General features: G+C 47.0%; 1 long non-coding RNA gene across 1 annotated transcript; it reads right to left on the reverse strand.

Annotated features, from left to right (window-relative positions):
* Positions 1 to 1,287: 1,287 nt before the first annotated feature.
* LOC134514922 (uncharacterized) lies at positions 1,288 to 5,049 on the reverse strand. Its single transcript, XR_010070837.1, has 5 exons — positions 4,838 to 5,049; positions 3,421 to 3,483; positions 2,970 to 3,025; positions 2,721 to 2,883; positions 1,288 to 2,612 (listed from the first exon to the last, which is right to left on the reverse strand). It is a non-coding gene; the product is annotated as an uncharacterized LOC134514922 (long non-coding RNA).
* Between the last annotated feature and the right edge of the window lie 1,447 nt (positions 5,050 to 6,496).

The raw sequence follows: 6,496 nt of genomic DNA on the forward strand, positions 1-6,496 counted from the left end.
AATGGCAGGGTGCAGACAAGAGAGGGAAGGATTGGGAATTATAGGCAGGGAGATGGCTTGGAGGAGATATAGACACAAAATTTTGAAAGGCACAGGATATGAGAATCATACCCAAGACTTGAAAGATAGGTGCGCAGAACTGCATAGAAAGAGATCGAGGAAGATAATTATGAAAAGCAACAAGGTACAAGAACATGGTAAAGAAATTAAAATTAATTTGGGGAGACAGAGAGAGGGAAAAGTAGCAAGAAAATTTTAAAACCAACTGGGTTCAAGAAACCTAAGCAAGAATTTAAAGAAAGGGATGGAAAGGAAGAAATAAAGTTTCAAAGAGATTGGGTAAAAGAAACATAGTCAAGCATTAAAAAACAAGGACACAAAGCGTAATAGAACTAATCTGTGGTGGATTGACCTCGGCTGGCCCCTGGGTACCCACCCATCCTCTGTATCGCTGCCCTTCCTCAACTACACAAGGGAAGAAGTTAAAATGAAAAAGCTTGTAGGTTGAGACAAGGACTAAGAGATCACTCGTAGTCACAAGAACAACAGACTCGGCTTGGGGAAATTCATTTAATTTATTGTCAATCAAATAACAAGAAATAAGAACTAATTTAAAAAACACCTTCCCACCACCCCTCTCTTTTTCTGGGATCATCTTCACTCACAACTTCTCTACTTCCTACCCCCGGACAACACAGGGTGACAGGGAATTGGGGTTGTGGTCAGTTCATCTCGCATTGTCTCTGCTGCTCCCTCCTCCTCGCACTCTTTTTCTGTTCCAACAGCGGGGCCTCCACGTGTTGCAGGGACTCTCTGCTCCACTCACGGCCAGCGTTGCTGTTGGGCTCGGCTTTGACCAGCAGCAGGTCCCTCTCTGAGCTGGCTGTGCGCAACATGGGGGGAGCTTCTGGTGTCTTCTCAGAGAACTCACCCCTGCAGTCCCTGCCCCTGCAACTCAGCTAACAAAACCTTGTCACTTAAACCCAATACAACAGCAATCTGCTACAGGGCAGAGAAGCAGGGGGTGAAAAACAGGGAAAGGGAGCCACAGGGGAAAGAAAACAGCTATGGACTACAGATCAGACATAGGAGGAAGCAACCGGGAGCCAGACAGAGAGAGAACCATGAAGGCAAAAATTGTCTATGGGATGGATCTTGTAATATGATAAGATTGTTTATATAATATAGTAGATACGGGTTTTTATTTTGAACTCCTTTTTATATACATACAGTCATATTTTTCAATATGTATAAAAATTAGAAGTTGTTCTTTATTTCAATGCCTCATCCCATATATACAGGTTTTATTATTTTTTTAAACACACATTCCCCGCATGAATTTTCAGGCATTTTTGGGCTGTGAACTGTCTCTTTTGGAGGGAACCCTGTGTGACACGCACACACCCTCAAAAAGGTCTTGTTTTGCCTTAGAAATACCATCTGGAGTACAATTACAGCCTGACATTAAAAAAAATAACATACAAACATTACACCCCATACAAAGCAGCCTTAACATTGTTGAGTTGCAGTCTGCTTCACTACTGCTGAACAGCCCCTCCCACATAGCTCTGCTCATCCCAGGACAACCCCATTAATTAAAAAGCTGCCCACAGAACCTGCTGACAGCTACTTGATGGGAGTTGACTGTAACACCTTTGCCTCAACAGTCTAGGTAGATCAACAAACTAACCATAGACTCCTATTGATGTTCCACCTACCCCTGACTCTATGTGACCAGGCAGTGCAGCTCCAAGCCAAACACACACAAGCACAGACCGACGTTACACAGAACACTACAAACAATGCACCTCACAGATGAGACAAAACTCTCAGCAAGAAGGGTGACACCAACATAAGCAACTGTCAGGCAAGAAGACCTGCGAGACCATGATAGTGACACGAGAAGGCTCTAGGGAAACCCCAGGAAATGAGTACAATGTAATGGCCTGGGACTAGAAGCAACTCCAAAGACATATGCGCAGGAAGCCCGACTTCAAGACCTAAGAACTTAAGGATGCAGGGAACAAGTCCCAGTCACTGAAAATGGATGGCTAGAGAACAGAGCTGCTCACACAGTCAGTAACAACACTGCAAACGAGGACCACCCAGAAACTTCCGAGATGCAAGACCAATCCACTGTTTAAACTTACAATGCAAGAAAAGCGGGGCCTGACTGGGGCAGTGCCGATGAGTACTGGCATTCAAGACTCTTGGGATGGTGCCTGAAGTACAGGCTGTGCTCCTCAAGTGTAAAGAGGACATCGAGACCCAAGGAAGGTCTAAGACACAGAAGACAGACCACACAGACAATACAACAGACACAGGCTGGAACCGCCCTGCCCAGCTCACGCTAGTGTTGTGCTGAAGACTAACTCACTCCCTTTACCTGCTCAAAGGGCATGGCTCCAGGACAGCCCTCTGCCCTTCTCTAACTTTAAGATGTCACCCTGCAAATCACAAACTTCTCCCCTCCCAGCCCCTCCCCAGCCCTGGCCACTCAACTTAGCTTTCAGAGGGCTGGAGGTCTTAAATCCCCTGTGGACAAAAAAAAACCAAAACAGCACATCAACTATCTGGGACATTCCTGTAGTCACCAGGTTCCTCTTCATCATCTGCAATTAAAGAAAACCAAACAGTGACAGCAAGAAGTTTCAGAGAGCCCAGCGCCAACCTCTTCCACAGTTTCCCCTTCCTCAAAAGCACAATGGGATTCCACTCACTTGCTCATTCCAGATTCAGAAGCTGCAGCCATCATTGCTTGAGATACCAAGGAACAAAATTACTGTTGCACATGTAAGACATCACCAGCCACAACCTCCTCCTCACTACTGCCTCGGCTCACCTCTAACGCTCATCCACTTCCAAAGATGGCTCACAGGGCACCTGCAAAACCAAAAGATAAATACTTAACCAAGTTGCCGTATAATACTTCACTATTAAAACACCAATACGGCCCACAACCACCTCACCTTCTCAGCCCGCTCATCAGCATGTGACTTAGCACCTCTGAGCCTGCATCCTGCACCTGAAAAAAAAAGCCAACCAAAAGGCATATGCTAAGATACTGCCCAAAACCTCAGTCTGCCTACAGCCATTCCTGTCTCCTACTCCTTTACCCTGGCCTCTCGCCCACCTGCCCTCCATGGTTTTGGGCTGCCGCTTTGAGGCTTACAGACCACCTGTAAAACAGACCCAAAGGACACTAAAAACTTCACCCACAATATAACATCTGAGAAGAATTGCTGCTTCAGCCCACTAGTCATTGTCCACCTTGCCCGAGTCACGTCCGATGCCAATATCCTGCTTTACTCATCACTTCACACCTTCAAAATTAAAAGAAAAACCCACATACCACCAAGCCATAATATAATCACATAGCCACCAGTCACATCTTCCCTCCAGCACCATGCACTGACCCACCTTCTTATGAGGTCCCGCTTGCCTTCTCCATGACTCTTTGGTGCACATCTTGTCCCTCTGCATCTGAAAAAATTAGTAAACAAGTCACCCAGATGCTGATCAGTAGCTGAACAATTCCAGGGGTATTGTTTCCATTTAGGAATACCATCTAGGCTCCAACTACAGCCTACCATTAAAAAAAATTGGGCCCAACATTAATCCCCACACATACAAGCCTTAACACCTTTAATTTGCTTCACTACTGCCAAACAGGCCCTCCCAGAAGACTCCAATCATCTCCATAAAACACTATGGAAGTGACTGTCCCTGCCAATGGCTGCTTGACCCCAGATGACCGTACAACCTTTGGCTAAACATTCTTGGCAGATCAACATATTACCCCTAGATTCTTATTGTTGTTCCACCTACCCCTGACTCTACACCCCCAGGCAGGTCAGCTCCATGCCAAACACACCCATGTGCAGCCCAACACCACACAGCACTAGAGACAATGTGACTCCAAGATGAGAGAAAACTCTCCACAAGAAGAATGACTTTCAGACAAGAGACACTGTCAGGCAAGACCAACAGGGCCACAGCACTGACGTGAGGAGGCTCTATGGCAAAGTTATAAAAGAGTGAAATGTAACGGCCCATTCCAAGAAGTTCCTGTCAAAATGGAGATGACATATGTGCAGGAAGCCTGGCTTCCTGAGAATGTAAGGATGCAGGGAAGAAATCGCAGTTCATAGAAGTAGATAGCTAGAGCTGCTATAGCTCAGAGAACAGAGCTGCTCATGCAGCCAGGAACAATGCTGCAGAAAAGGACCATCCAGAAACTTCTGAGAAGCAAGTCCAATCTGCACTTTAAAATTGTTATGCAAGAAAAGGAGTGCCCATTGGGCACTCTGCCAATTAGCACAGGCTTTTGAGACCCTACAGGTGGTGCCTGAGGTACATGCTGTGCCCCTTGAGTGCAAAGAGAAACGAGGACATCAAAACCTAAGGAAAGTCCAAGACACAGAAGACAGAGCACACAAACTACACAACAACAGACACATGCCAGAACTGCCCTGCCCAGCACACACTAGCTTTGTGCTGAAGAGTAACCCACTCCCTTTACCTACTCAGACGATACTGCTCCTGCATAGCCCTCTGCTCTACCCTGACTTTAAAACTCCTCCCTGAAACTGTCAACCTTGGTCCCCCTCCAGCACCTGTACCTCTACTTAGCTTTCAGACAGCCAGGGGTCTGAATTCATCCTTGACAAAAAAACCTACAACAAACAGCTAACTGATGTGTTCCTGCAGCCACCAGGTTCCTCTTCATCCGCAAAACAGAAAGAAACCATGGCTCCAGCAGTGACCACCATGACAGTAGAGGCCAACCTCTTCCACAGCACCCTCATCCTCAGAGGTGCCACGGTAAGCCACTCACCTGCTTCACGCCGATTCCAGAGTCAGAGGCTGCAGCAACAATTATTTATGACACCTAAGATACCAACAAGCACAAAATTACCATTGCATTTCTGTGAAATCACCAGTCCCACGCACCTCCTCAATACTATCCAGCTCACCTCAAATGCAAGGGACTAGAACAGACCAGACCCTCTTGACACCCAAATCCAAATGCAAAACCGATATGACAAAGACTGATGAACCTGCCTCCCTTTCCTAGCCAACCCCCAGTGCCAAAACTTTAGAAACCCCTTCTCTTCTCCTCAGCTGTCAGGGAAGGACCCCCACTTCTTCCTGACAGCTCCCATTCTGTATTTGCAACCCTGAAACCCCTGTGTCAGCCACTCCTCAGGAGCTGCTCTTCTGAGACATGCCCTGTGTTCGGCAGGCGCCTCCTATCTTCTGTCTTCCCCCAGACTCTGGACTCTGCTATAGACCCACAAAATAAGTAATGCCCTGATACAATCTATGAGGGGCCTGCTGCAAGCTGCAAAAACTCTAGGGACACCATGGCACTCTTTGGGCAATGGGGAAAGGTGATGAGCCATGCCATACCCTGAATGACACTATGCCTTACATCCCTGCTGCTTTCTTGAGAAGTGCTAAGGTGCAATATGCAGATGCATAAAAAATGCTCACCCTAACCCCTACAAGATAATCTCATCATCAACCCAATTAAGAGAAACAAGATCAGCAACTCACACACCATACTGCAAAACTGATGGAAAAAAAAACACAGTTACATCTTCAATAAAGTCAGGAATTCTAGGAAAATGCAGCACTCCTAGAATAAAGAAAAGCATACTATTAAACCATCTGGGTATCCCCTAAACACTCATTACAGAGTTACTGACCTGAAAAAAAAGAAACAAAAAAGCAGCATACCAGTCAACTTTCTACTATACAGGTGGCTGGACGTGTACTGGTCCTGAAGGTCTGAGCTCAGCCTTCTCACCTCTGCCTCTCTAAATACCAAAACATGCCTGCCCAAACAGCCGAGCCTGCCCCAAAGCTGCAGCCAAGTAAAGGACCAGCAGAGCACCAACCCCAGAGGGGCCCAGCAACAAAATGAGCTCCTGAGCCGAGCCTGTGGCTCATATACCCCGGGCCCCGCCCACTGCCCTCGGGCCCTGCCCACCACACTTCCCACAATCCCCTGGAGACAGGGACAGGGCTAACCCCCCAGAAGACATAAAGGCGGCCACAGGAGCAGCAGCTCCTTTTCTTCTGCCTTAATTTCCCAGCAGGCAAAACACGACTCTTTTTTATTTCCATTGGGCACTCGCCTCTGGTGATTGTCTTACCGCTTTTGTTTGAGTTCTGTCTACTTGTTGCTGTAGAGAAGAGAGTTCTGCAGGAGTTGCTTTATTTTTGCGATCTTCAGATATTTTTGTGGTTAATTGTTAATCATGTTTTATGGTTTTGGAAGAGTGCTGGAAGTAGGTGATTTCCAGAAGACTGATGAGCACTTCCAGGATCCTGGAGGACTAAAGTACCATAGAGACGATCTTCGGAGGACTGAGGGAGATCCTGGAGGACTAAGGTACCATAGAGACGTGCGTCGGCGGACTGAGGGGGCACTTCCGGGGTCCTGGAGGACTAAAGTGCCATGGAGAGGCGCGTCGGAGGACTGAGGGGG

Source organism: Chroicocephalus ridibundus, chromosome 4 (assembly GCF_963924245.1).
Source record: "Chroicocephalus ridibundus chromosome 4, bChrRid1.1, whole genome shotgun sequence".
Lineage (NCBI taxonomy): Eukaryota > Metazoa > Chordata > Aves > Charadriiformes > Laridae > Chroicocephalus > Chroicocephalus ridibundus.